Here is a 13249-nt window from a genome sequence, read left to right on the forward strand (position 1 = left end):
AGTGTTGCTCCTGTGGCTATTACAATATTAAATAGATCCTGAGGTGGAGATAGAAAGGAATTTGGGAATATTTGTCAAAATGAATTTTTTTTAATCTGCTTAATGAAAATGTGTCAGCATAATTTCTTTTTTTTTTGTCTCTGCTTACTGCAAATGTGTATTTTGTTGCAAAAGACAATAGGGGGGGACCCTTTCCTTGAAGTTTCTGAAATGGCTGATTTGTGTAAAGTTTGCTTTAAGCCGGTAACATTTCTACAGAAGAAAAAAAACAACCAAAAAGTAAAAGATTCATTTAAAATATTGAACATTTTAGTTGAAAAATTAATCAGGTTGCCTCTTTTGGCTTCAACAACATTCAGCACAGGTGGGAAGTGAGAGAAGGGCTTTGGAAGTGGTGTTTGAGCAGCAGATTTCCAATGTCCAGCTTGCTTAGAGGTGGCCCCAGGGCACCTGAGAAATTAGCACTGTACCAGAGGAAAACAACAGGATTCTCTGACACAATCCCAGTTATTTTTTTGCAACAGAACATTGATTCAGACTGGAGTCAGTCTACTTTCAACTGACCCCCAAGTGTCTGAAGTCATTGTGCCTGAGACAAGAAATTCCTCTGTCATAAACTTCTCTGAGACCATGGGTGGCATTGGTTTGTTTTCTGCAGTTGGTGTTTGACCCACTGTGTCTTCCGAGAGCTGAAGTCACCCTCTGCCTTAACCAGGAGTGGCACTGAGTGCCCTTCTTTTGTGCCACACCGTGGTCATTGTTCCACCTGCAAAGTCTCTCAGCCTGGTGTGGAATCCTGGAAGGACCTGGATAGGAAGGGACCCTACAGACAATCTCATTCCACCACCCTGCTGTGGGTGGGACACATTCCACTGCATCAGGTTGCTCCAAGCATCGTCCAGCCTGGCCTTCAACACTTTCCAGGGATGGGGCATTCACAGCTTCTCTGGGCAACCTGTGCCAGGGCCTCACCACCCCCACAGGGAAGAATTTTTGTCTAATATCTCGTCTAAACCTACTCTCCTTCAATTTGAAGCCATTCATTCCCCTTTGTCCTGTCACTACATGCTCTTCTAAATTCTCTCCCTCAATCTTTCTTGTAGCTCCCTTCAGGTCCTGGAAGGCCACAATTATGTCACCCCTAAACCTTCTCTTTTCCAGGCTGAACAACCCCAGTTTTTTCAGCCTTTCCTTGTAGGACAAATGCACTTCCTTGTACGAACAGGAGGCAGTTCTTACATCCTAAGTGTTGGTTCCTTCCCTTTTGCAGTGGTGGACAAGGGCCCTGTTAACAGGATTTTGCCCTGAGTGTGGATTTTTCACGTGCCACTGCCACCCTTCCTTCTGTTTGTCATTGAAGGAGGGCATGCAAGCTTAAGGGACATTATTGTCAGCTACAAGGGGGGTTTATATGCCTATTTACCACCCTGTTTCCACTTGTAAAGAAGTATGTCGTTACCATGACAATCTGCAAAACACACAGCATTAGTGTAGCAGTCTGGGAAGCACAAAACACTTCAGACACGTGTGTGTGTGTCTCTGCTTGTCCCACACATATAGCTCAGCTAAATTCCCTAAAATGCCTTTTGGGAACGCTCAGTGGGTGCTTTAACGAGCCAAATTCCTCCTCCAGTTCAGTGCCACGTTGCTGTACTTCAGCCGCGGTATTTTAAGCACCTTTTAGCAGGAAAGAAGCTGAAGTAAAACGCACCGTAACTGAGATGGTGAACACTGACGCAGGCTGAATTGGTTTTAGAGAGTTGTTTTGGCGTTGGGAAAAGGCTATTCCATCAAAACGGAAATATTTTGAAGTTCAATATTTGAAGGAAGGTTTCAGAATCGTGGGTGGGATCTCCGGTCAGTTTTCAAGAAATAAAGGAAGTTTAGCTTTTCGGTCATAAAAATAGAATTTAGCACAACTCTTTTCATTAAAAAACAGCAGTAAAACAGCATTGGTTAGGTTTATTGCAGCTTTTAGTGCTAACAAGATAGATATAGAGACATTTTCCATTTTATGGAAATGTAGAACTTAATGTTCAAACTCAAAATATTTGAATAACCCCCCCATTCCACAAGCCTTTTCTGAATTGGTCCTTGAGCTTTTTGCCAAGAAGCACGTATAGGACAACTGAAATAACCTTGAGATTTGTGCTTCTTTCCATCTTTACTGTTTTTTTTTTATTTACTCCACAATATCAAAGCCTAAAGCATGTGTAGTATCAGAGGCTGTTTTCCTCTTCAGCTGGAGGCCTGTTTCAGTCCCTTTCCAGGGGTACTGTGTCTGCATTAGGAGAGTGGTATTTGAACCCCAGTGCCAGCTCTGTTTGCTGTGGATCAAATAAATTAAGTTTCTCTCCGAGGCTCACTTTAGTTTGAAGTTCTTGAATCTTCTGTCTTTGCGTAATTTGCATTTCACAGTTTGTTAGAGCTTTGTGAGCAGCTATTCATCTGCCTTTTCAGTCCCTCTCAGCTCTCCAGTGCCGTGTTCTCCATTTCATTTTTATATTCTATCTCTTCAGCAGACAGTCTGAAAATGCCAGCTTTTGTCTTGTGTGTCTGTAGAGCTCATCCCAATCATTTTTTGTTGTAACAGAGGAAGCATTAACAGCCCCAAGCTCTATTTAAGCCCCAGAAATGCTTTGCTTCATCAACACTAAGGTCTCAATAGCTTTCATGCTCAAATTGCCTTGAAATACATCCCTCTCCCTTAATCTGGATGATACAGGTGCTGTTTGTAGCTTAAATATGGGATCTTTCCCGAGTTATAACTCACACAAAAGAAGGACTTTATCAAATTAATCGGATTGTTATGGTTTTTGTATGCAAGTCTGACTCAGAGTATGGTTCTGGTTGTCCCTCAACAGATTTAAGTCACTTAATATGTAGCTGTACTTGTGTGTGGTGCCCAATGCTCCTTTTTTTGGGAAAGCATTTGACTCTTTGTGATAGGATTTTACAAACATTTGTGCATGGAAGAGGTTAAATGTGTCTAGTACTAGCAGACATACCAGTTTGATGGATCGGGAAGTTGGACAATGATATGGAAAAACACACTCATGTAACTTTAAACTCTTCTGTAGCAGTGAATTCTTAAAATGAGAAGGCAAATAGAGATTTCATGTTTATTGGCTGAGTTACTCTCTTTTTTAGTTAAAAATATGTATTGTTTTAATGAAGATTCTCGTGAGAGCAGCTGTAGGGATGGGCATGTCAACACAGACAGACTTGCACACTCCTCTGAACAAGTTGGTGCTTACCAAAACCTTGAACAAGTTTACATTTCTATGTGGGAAGAACACAGGTTGCCCTTTCTCTCTGATACACCTTCATGTGAATGTTAAACATGATGACTGAGGCCAAATTACATATAAAATACAGGAAATTGGGAACCATGAGAGGTAGAATAGATCTGATATTTCTCTGATCTTTTGTTTACAATGGGAAAGTGTTAAAATTGCAATAAAATTTCTGAAGGTAGAATGCTGCAATACTTCAGCTATGAGAGTTCACTCTTAGGTAGCCATGACTGTGCATGTGGCTCTGCAGGGCTTCCAGGTATTTCTGTGGGCATTCCTACCCAATTGGAAAATGGCTTCCAGAAGGACTTCTTCCATAAATTTGAAATTCGGTTGTCTGCATTGTAGCTCACTGGACCTTCCTTCTCGAAAATAAGAACCAAAACACAAATGCACAACAATGAGCATCAACCTAACCTTAAAAGGCCTTACACTTAACAGATTTATAATACAAAGGTGACTTTCTTCCCTACATTGCCCTCTGGCTCAAAACATGATTTCTTCCTGCATTTTTCTGTGTGGCACTTAGGCTAACTTTTCATAGTCTGTGTGTTTGTAGAGACATGTTAGTGTACTGGATATTTGATTTAGAGAAAACACTTTTTTTTTTTTTTATTGGTAAAAAATAACTTGGAATAAATGCATGTTTTTTTCCTGAAGATTGTATTTTTCCTTATGTACTCCTCAATTTTTATATTAGCATGAGTTTATTTTGCTAGTTATTTACTCCTTAGCATGATCCTAGTATGTTTCAGCATCTACATAAAATTCTACTTTTAAAAAGTTGCTGAAGCTGGAAAAGATTGCTTTCCAATTCGGCTGATTACAATATACATAAGTGAGAGACATTTGGGAATACTATACAGATCTAGAGGTAATATTTTCTTAAATCCTGATCTGAAAATCCAAACTGGAAAAGCACCGGAGAATTTCTCTTCCCTCAACTTTTAATTTCCGGTGTCTGGGAATGCTGAGTTACCTCGGCAAGAAGAAATGACCCAGAGTGATTCAGATTTAGGACTTGCAGCCTTGGAATCGAGCGACTCCCACAATCCTATCGCCACCTCGAGGCCAAGGAAGCCTTTTCCAAAGGCAGAGGAAAATCCTTCCTGCCTTCGAAATTGGAGCAAATGCTACATTGAAACGTAACTGTTAAGTCTCTCTGCTTTCTTTAAAAGTGAAGAAAAAATATTGTAGAAGAAATTTTGATTTTATTTTTGGGTGATTTCATGCTCAGAAAATCAAGGGAACTGCACAGATTCCTGAGTAGTGGATTTTTGACCTGAACTGCATCTAAGCATCCTGATCCTTAAAACAGAAACCTGGGAATTTTCATATGTTGGCAATGAAATGATGCCTAATTGCTGGAGAATTTTGGGATACTTTTATTGTTTTGAAACATGATAAGTAATGATCTTAGAGGTCTCTTCCAACCTTAATGGTTCCATGATTCCCTAAGTGAAAAATGTGTAGTCTAATTAGAAATCTGCTTCATGGGTTATATTCAGTAGATAGTCAGCCTAGTTTTTAGGCATAGTCCTTGGAAAAGTGGTTCAGAGGCAGGTCACAGGTCCCAAATCTTACCATGCTTTTAGCATCTCTGAGTCTAGTCCTACCTTCACCAATTTGACTGTAATAAGATTTTGTGCACTTTTGTTTTTTAAAAAAACCCCAACATTTAGTTGGTATAAAATAGCAATGAGAGGAGAATGCCCAGTTCCCATCACACTCCTGCAATTCTACTAAAAGTTTTGGAATTTACTCTTGTTTTTCCCACCAGTTTCTGCCCATTCTCTGTGCTCTTTGTTTCATCAGGTATTGACTTTCTGAACCAGGCAATTGTGATACACACACGTGAGTTGCAGTAAATTTAAAAACCAGCAAAACGCCCTACAAGGGCTGAAAGTATGAAAATCCTCAGCTGAATTTATTATCTGTATAAGTAGAACTCCCACTTTGAACAGTCTTTTGTCCATTTGATGTGGACACTAAATTTCAAACCATTCTTTCAGTGAAAGGATAAAAGTATTGCTGCTGATTGTGAGGCTCTTGTGTTGCTGTTAGGCAGGAAATCTCTACCCAAACTTTTAAAATGTAAACTGGAAAAAGCATGAATTCTTTCTCCAACTCTGCTGTTCACACCATCATTACAAATTACTGAGGTTTGAAATGATAAGGGAAGTCCAGATGTAGCCCAGTAAAATGCTCAGAAACATTTTACCCTACAATGCAGTTTATAATCTCCACAATGAGGAACTATTTCATTTACTTTGAACTACAGCTTTTGCATTACAGATTGTTTATGTGGTTTTAAAGAGCAGGAAGACCAGGAAATTGCAGAGATGCTCAACAAGGCCATAAATCACTCCTGGGATGGATTCTGTTCCCATTTTTCCCAAAGAAAGCCTGAAGGGCAAGTCTGAGAGCACATCACATTTCCCCTGCTCAAAGGCACATCCACAGTGTTCCCTGGCAGGGAATCTGCATTCTAGGGATTGGGAACATGCATTTCCAAAGGATGGGATGAAAACATCTGGGGGCTTTTCCTGTGACAGAAAATGACTCTTTGTGATGCCTGGAGCACCTTAGTATTTGCTCACCACATGAGTTGTGGCACTGCAAAGGTTTTGGGTCTATTTAAACATGCTGTGGGAAAGGCATGATCTAAATTTCCTGTATCATTGCTGTTCTGTTGGGGTGTGTGAGTGAACACTCCACGTCTTTCCACACCTCAGCAGCATAATATTGTGACTATTAATTTTTATGGAGCAAATGTGCTTTCTGAAGTCTAGTTATTGCTTTGGGGAGTTATTCCAAGCCCTGAACAAACAGTTTGCCTCCTCCTCCCCGTGCTCTCTCCTTGTGTTTTTTGCTATTGCTACCCAAGTAACAGCAAGCTGAGCAGGCAAGAGCAGGTTTTGGAAGTGAGAAGGGACTTGTTGAAAGAATGGGGTCATTTTGTAATTTCTCAGGGACTTTTGGGCCACATGGAATCTCTTCCAGCTATCCTTGCAACCCCTTAGCAACCTTGGCAATGGAGAGACATCATCTGAGTTTCAGAGAAGCTCTAATTGCACCTTAATATTAGACTTTATGGCTGGTGTGATGTGCCACTGGAGGGAGACAGGATCCACACATTAAGGCAGTGTATTGGCATAGCAGGTGGAGATTTTTCCCTGTTTTCATGATGGCACCTGAAAAGAACTACTAGTGAAACCTGAAGGGCCAGTTGGTGCATAAATTAAATAACATCCTCAGGAACATTTAAAGAATTATAAATACTACCAATGACTTCATCCTGTCATCCTTTAGAAGTTAATTCTTCTAGGAAGAGAAAAGCTGTTGTTAAAAATACGTGATCCAGACGAAATTAAAAATTGGTACAAAAAATGCAAAGTGATATATGGATATAAATGAGGAAATAAGAGGGGAGCTTGCACACAGTGAGTCAGTAAGTGAAGCAAATAAATATTCCATGCTACTTCTGTGACAGTCACAAGTGGGTTTATGATGCCAGAGAAATAGAGGCACTGGAAATATTTAGTTATTTTAAGGATTGCTAATAGGATTCTTGTTAATCCTGTTATTCCAGAGGAACGAGAGAAAAAAGTAAAGGAGGAGATTACTACACTAGTGGAATGATGTGCAGCTTGCAGAAAATCTGTGATTTACTGTTTAAAAAACTGAGTATTCCTAAAGATTATTATTTGAAGACCTGTACCAAAAAAAATGCTTTCTAATCCCCTTGATATTTTTGAGGCTCTTTTTATTTCCATCCTAGAAATGGCATAACAGTTGAATTCTCAAAACAGTCCAACAAAAAGGCTGGGCAAGCATTGGCAAAGAAGTGTAGTGTGTGCAGCCTATAACCTGCCCTTGGAGAGGTGCCACTGTAGGGATTGGCTGTGAGCCTGGAAAGGTGCCTACCTTGGGCTGCTGAGGAAATGGAGTGGGGCTAACAGGTTCTTTCCTCAGGGGTACTAAAGTTTTCCCCTGAAGGTATTCTCTGAACTCCTGGAAATCCAGGAGGCAGAAAGGAACAGCTCAGGTGCCTCCTCCCAGGGTGGGCACTGCTGTGTGGGCATCTCACAGCCACACACACGTGCCTTCCCGAGGCTCTTCCTGCTCTTCCCTCTTCCTGTCAGGCTCTTTGTACCCACTGGCACTTAGTTTGTACAACACTCTGCACACATATGTGATTTACTGCAGGGGAAGTGTGGGAAAGAGAGAAAAAAGGGATAGAAAGCGAGGAGAGGGAAGCTGGGAAGAGGAGGTGGGAGGCGAGCGGTGACACTTGCTGGCACACTGCCCTAATGGATGTGGGAAAACGAGCTGCTTCTCCCATCCTGGACTGTCACCAACCAGGATCCAGATCCAGGAGAGCAAATTGGGAAGATGGGGAGATGTGTGTGTTGGCAGCCGTGACTTTCTGATGCTCTCCATTGTGCTGAATTGTTGACTAATCCCTTCCTTACAGATAAAGATCTTAATTGTATTAGTGTGGTTTTTCCTTAGGTCATTGAAGTTGGGTTGACTATGAACTGCTTTACCAAGCTTTGATTACTTGTTTCTGCCTTAAAATGTTTATATACACTACAGTTATGTCATGAAAATTGCCCCGAAGATAAATTATAAAATGAGATATCAATGTGTTTTCTTAATGTCAGATTCTGCATGACTTGGGGATACAGTTTGTATTCTTTCTTCTAACATAAATTCTCATGTGCTGATGTTAAATTCCAGAATTTAACATCAATTCCAGGAATTCCTGCGAAGGTCATTAATATTTTTAGAGGTATCTTCCTTAACTGTGTTCACAGCCTTAATTTCCATCTGTTAACATATTTCCCCATATGGATGTTTGTAGACAGCTACTTTAAACACCGAGGCTCAGTAAACTGAGCATTCTGTGACCATTTGCAGCAAAATCCTGGCTGCAGGAGTAGCTTTTCGTGCCACTGGAGAAGAGAGGCTTTGTCACACCAGTGCCAGCCCAACACTGCTGCTTCAATTTAGGGATGGAGATAAAGAGAAGGGGAAAGAAGTGTCCAACCCTTGCAGAGAGAGAGGCAATAAAAATGCATTGAGCAAACGTGTTACAAACTTGGCAGGAAATCACGAGGTGTTGATGCAGTTTGTGATAAAGGTTCACTGATCTTTCACTCGTTTGTGGTCAACTCTTGAACTTTTCAGGAAACACTTGAATCAAAGTTCTGTGTTTGCCTACTGATATTTTAACAGAAAAAAAAAAACCACAAAACATTTCACACAGACCAGATCTTTAAAAAATATTTTTATTTTTAACAGGTGGGTGGGTTTTTTTAGTTATTTTTACTACTACTACATTTTGAAACCAGATCTTGTTTAGGAATTAAAAATGGAATGCTTCATTTTAAAAAAACAGAGACATAACATTTGAGTTCTCAAAATAACCTTTCAGTATTTGACCAAATGCTTTTACTGTTTGCCACAAATTTGCAAATAATGCAAATTAAACTGAATCTTCATCCTCCTGTGAAATTAAATATTTGATCCGTATTTTCAGTAGCTCCCTGCGTGTCAAGAAGTGAGGTCCTGAATGCAGTTCCTAAATGGCATTTTTTATTCTAGCACTTTTTTTGTCTTGATCTCAGCTTTACTTTACGTTTCTGCCAGCTCTGTGGCACACAGAGTGGAAAACACAAGGTTTTCCACTGCCCAGCTCTCTTTAAAAAGGACCAGGCTCACAGCAGAATTTCACTGAACGTTGAGTGGCTTGTTTACTAAAATTTGCCAGTTGGGTATACAGCTCCTGTCACTCTAAAAAAAACCCTGTGCTTTTAAAATACTCTAAATCCCTCTGTGTAAAATAATAAAACCACATGGTGACTCTAAGGGATGTTCACAAAAAGTATAGTCTAAGCTGGTGCTTTCCCAGCCTGGAGGTCTCAATGAACTTGTTTATCCATCCACAAAAGTGAGCAGAACATGGGTGGGAAATGATTGCAGCAGTTGAAGCAACGAAAAATGTCTACATGGGGAAGTAGCATTCAGAGAGTGACTGTTTTATGAAGGAAGGCAGAAAATGGGGCACAGGATTAGGGATTGCAAATTAAAGTGATCTGTTCTGTATCTTGATCTTCACAATAAGGCAGGTGCTCCAGAGTCATTGTATTGAACATGGCTTGTTCTTCCATCAGAGGAGAGGGAAATGTTCACCCAGCATTTGCATCGGTCCAAAAAGTTCCTTTTTGCTGGAATGACCAGTGCCACAGCCAGAGCAGACATAGATTCCTCATCTTGAGTGAATGAGGCAGAGGCTGAATAACACAGGGGTAATTTACTTCCATGCATATTTTGAGACTGACTAGGATGAGTTCCAGTTCTGGTATATCAGTGATAAATGTGTCTTTGTATTTTTATAACACCACTTACCTGCAGATTTTGAAGTAGTTCAGTTTTGAAGTAGTTTTAGGTGTTTGGGGGTTTATGCTCTGGCTTAAATTTTTACTTCAGTGACGTGGTCATAGACATGCAAATAGAAGTAAGAGGTAATACTAAAATATACAGGTAAAGAATGCAAGACTAAATGAGTTGGCAGCAAGTGGGAAAGGGCAAGAAATAAACAAAAACACAGCACCTTTTTTGTCTTTTTGCCATCCCGTTGTGCTGAGCACTGCAGATGAGAGATATCAGCCTTCAGGGGGAGGGGGAACGTGGAAGAAGTGATTCTGAGGAACAAACACGGCATCAAAGATGTTTGTGGGTTGGAAACACCTCTACATCTTTCTCTGCTCCTGGCTGGGTATGAGGAAGAACATTTGCCAGCACATCAGCTCTGAACACCTCAGATAAGCATTTCAAATAAGCCCAGGATCTCAGGAGTACACTGTTTGTTTCCCAAACTAACTCCCCCCAGACAAATCTGTTACAGGGAAGAGAAGACAAACTTATCCCTGTAGGTGTTTTACTTTGCCTTTCTCCATCCCTCCTTGTATTTATTTATAAAAACTATCCAGGGCGCTCATTCTGATTTTTAACTCTGGAGTTGAATGCTGTTAGTAGCTCCTTACCTGGTGTGAGCTTCCCTAAACTGTCAGGGGGAATCTCATTGACTTGTAAATAAGAACAAGGAGAAATCCCAAGTGCCCCTTTAAAAAAAAATTTAAATCCTAAAGTCTGAGATTGATTGGATAAACTGTTACTCTAGGCTTGCTAGAGCAATCTCGGAGGTTCTTGGCACATAATCCTGGGTAGATGCCAGGCTCTTGGTTTGGTTCCAAGCAAATTCCAGCTCCCATTCACCAGCAATTAACTCTGAGACACAGAGTCAGCTGGGACATCCCAAGTTATCATCTCTGTATCAGTGCAGTGCTGTCCTGACAGTCACAGAGATATGGCCACGCTCATCCACCCACAGAATTCCCTTTGTCCCATTCCACAGGACAAGCCAGTGGCTGGTCCTCCTACCCTGAGATGCCACATCAAATTCCTTCCTGGTGGCCTTGTTTGCATGCCCTCCATAGCTGTGCCTGGGGGCTGTTGAAGATGCTACAAGACTTTCCACCTGGCCATTACCTTCATGACTGGAGGTTTCTGGCTTGCAGGCAGGTTAAGAGTATGAGGAAAGGGGAATTTAAAGCTTAAATTAGTCATTCTACAATTCCAGAACCACCAAAATTAACCACTATGGCTTGCTCTGTCCTTCATCACTGGTGAAATTCAAGAACAAAGAAGTAGAGTTTCTGTTTGTCTTTGAGGCTGCAGTAAATAAATATACATGGTTTTATGACACACACTTAGAGAAGAGCTCAGTATTCTGAAACAATTTACTATTGGGCAGTGCTGCCCAGAATTATTGATATAATTGATATTATTGATATTCTAGGGGTTTAACTGGGAGGTAACAATGGATTCTTACTTTTGCCTCCTAGAATTGCTGGGGTTTTTTGACTGAGAAAGATAAGTAATATGAAGCCTTTTGAATATGAAACCTTGTCTGAATTCATTTTGGGGTTTGCTGTACACAGAGGGGATGCATCCATCTATCCTCTAGGGTTGCTTGAAGACATTTTTTGGCTTTCCATTTGTATGTGCAGACAGTTCTGGGTATCCTTGACCTGTTAGTTACCTGTGACCTGCAGCCAGAAGGTTTGGGGCAGGGGCAAGTGAGGTGGGAGTCCCAGAGCTTCCTGTGCAGACAACAGAAAGATAAAACCTCCTTTGGAGAACATTCCCATTGCATGGTACTCCTGTCATTTGAATTGTGACACAGTTTAACAGATCAGATTATAATTCGAATTTATTGGTTTGGTAGAGGTTTGTTCCACTGTTTCCCCGAACATCTGGTTTTGGCAACAATGAAAAGAGGACAGTGGGTGATCTCTGCACTGACTGAACACACTCATGCTTTTATTCTGTATTTATATCAAAATAAATGTCTTTTATGCAGTAGCTAAAGTGAGCAAAATGTGCTTTAGTGCCTTGAGAGGAATTTGAATCCCTTTCATTCTACTGTCTTCAGTCATATTAAACAGAAAGTGACAGTTCTCAAATGAAAAGAGGATTTAAGATGTTTTTAGTACAGTGGTTAACGCTCTAGGATAACTATATGGTATTCATGGTTCTCTGAGGCAGTTTTTGCTGAGTTAGGATGGGATTATCCACATCTGTAGCTTTGCTGAAGGCTGAGTGACTGAAATGTGATTAAATTATAATAAAATTATATACTTTCTTGTCTATCCTTTTGGATTCTCGACCTATACTGTCAGTACCAGTATTTGAAGGAATATGTTGCACAAGATCTGTGTTTTGAGATTACTATTTAGAAAAGATAATTAACTTTTAATTATGTCTTTATTAGTATTTATTCTGCCTCAGCATTCAATTCTTCTTATGCTTGTGAAGGGCAATATTTAGGCTATTATGTGGGCAGTGTGAAATCAATGCTGCCTTCAATTAAGCATTTCTTTGTGTAACAGAATGGCTGGTCAGAAGTTGTCACTTGGCTTCTTTAATTGATTTATTAAACACCGGTTTCAGTTGAGGGATTTTCTGGAGACATTCCTGGTAAATTTAAACACATTTTTTTTCATTTTTCTTTTTGCACTTTAGGCAACAAGTTGTTTGCCTTTTTAATAAATAAAATATAGATATTATCTGGAAGCTGGACCCTGGTTTGGGGAGTATTGTATAAAACTTAGTAGCTGGAGTAGCTGTTCAGAGATTTGTATTGTATTTGTGATGGCCTTAAGAAGACTGATTTGTTCATTAAATAGCAGTGGTAGCTCTGCAGGGCACTATATACCCAACAGTCACTGGTGGGCTGTATTTTTTTTTTTGTGAAAAGGCAAAGAAAAAAAAGGAAAAAAGCTTTTACACCCTGTCAAACATGAAAATGGAGCTCAGCCCTCCCGGTTCTGCAGCCAAGGCACTAGTCCCTGTTTGGGTAGCAGTCAGCCAGGAACTCAGGAGGTCCTGCTGGAACCCTGCCTTAGGTTTGGCAAAAGTCTATAAAAATGGAGATGTAGTGGGTTTAGAAAAACACAAAAGAAAGTGCTATTTCACACCATGACTGAATGGTGGAACTCACTGCTAGAGGATGTGGGAGGCTGAAAGTATAAATTAATTCCATTAATTATGGATGGGTCAATTGGGAGCTGTTAAACACAAGAGTCCACATATAACTTGGGGGCCCAGCTTGTTTCTGCTGGAGAATTTCTGTCCAGATTCCAGTGGCAGGTTCCCTGCCCTGGGGTGCCCACCCTGCAGGTGCAAGCTCCTGTGTCCCTACTATAAAATAAGGTGAAGTAAATGCCAACTTGTCTGAACTATGTTCATTTGCATAGAAAATAACACATTAGTGGCTGGTTGTTACAGACACGTCGTGTAATTTATATCTTTAATCTTTGGATGACAATTAGTCATCATTTTCATTATCCTATGCATGGATTGGTGGGGGAAGTTGTGACAAA

General features: G+C 40.4%; 1 protein-coding gene across 3 annotated transcripts in view; it reads left to right on the forward strand.

Moving 5' to 3' along the window:
• The window catches only part of LOC103759955 (sodium- and chloride-dependent GABA transporter 3), a 94370-nt gene that overhangs the window by 48344 nt on the left and 32777 nt on the right, over nt 1-13249 (forward strand). The window lies entirely within an intron of this gene.

The sequence above is a fragment of the Manacus vitellinus genome, unplaced genomic scaffold, assembly GCF_001715985.3.
Source record: "Manacus vitellinus isolate BGI_N305 unplaced genomic scaffold, ASM171598v3 scaffold_77_pilon, whole genome shotgun sequence".
Classification (NCBI taxonomy): Eukaryota; Metazoa; Chordata; class Aves; order Passeriformes; family Pipridae; genus Manacus; species Manacus vitellinus.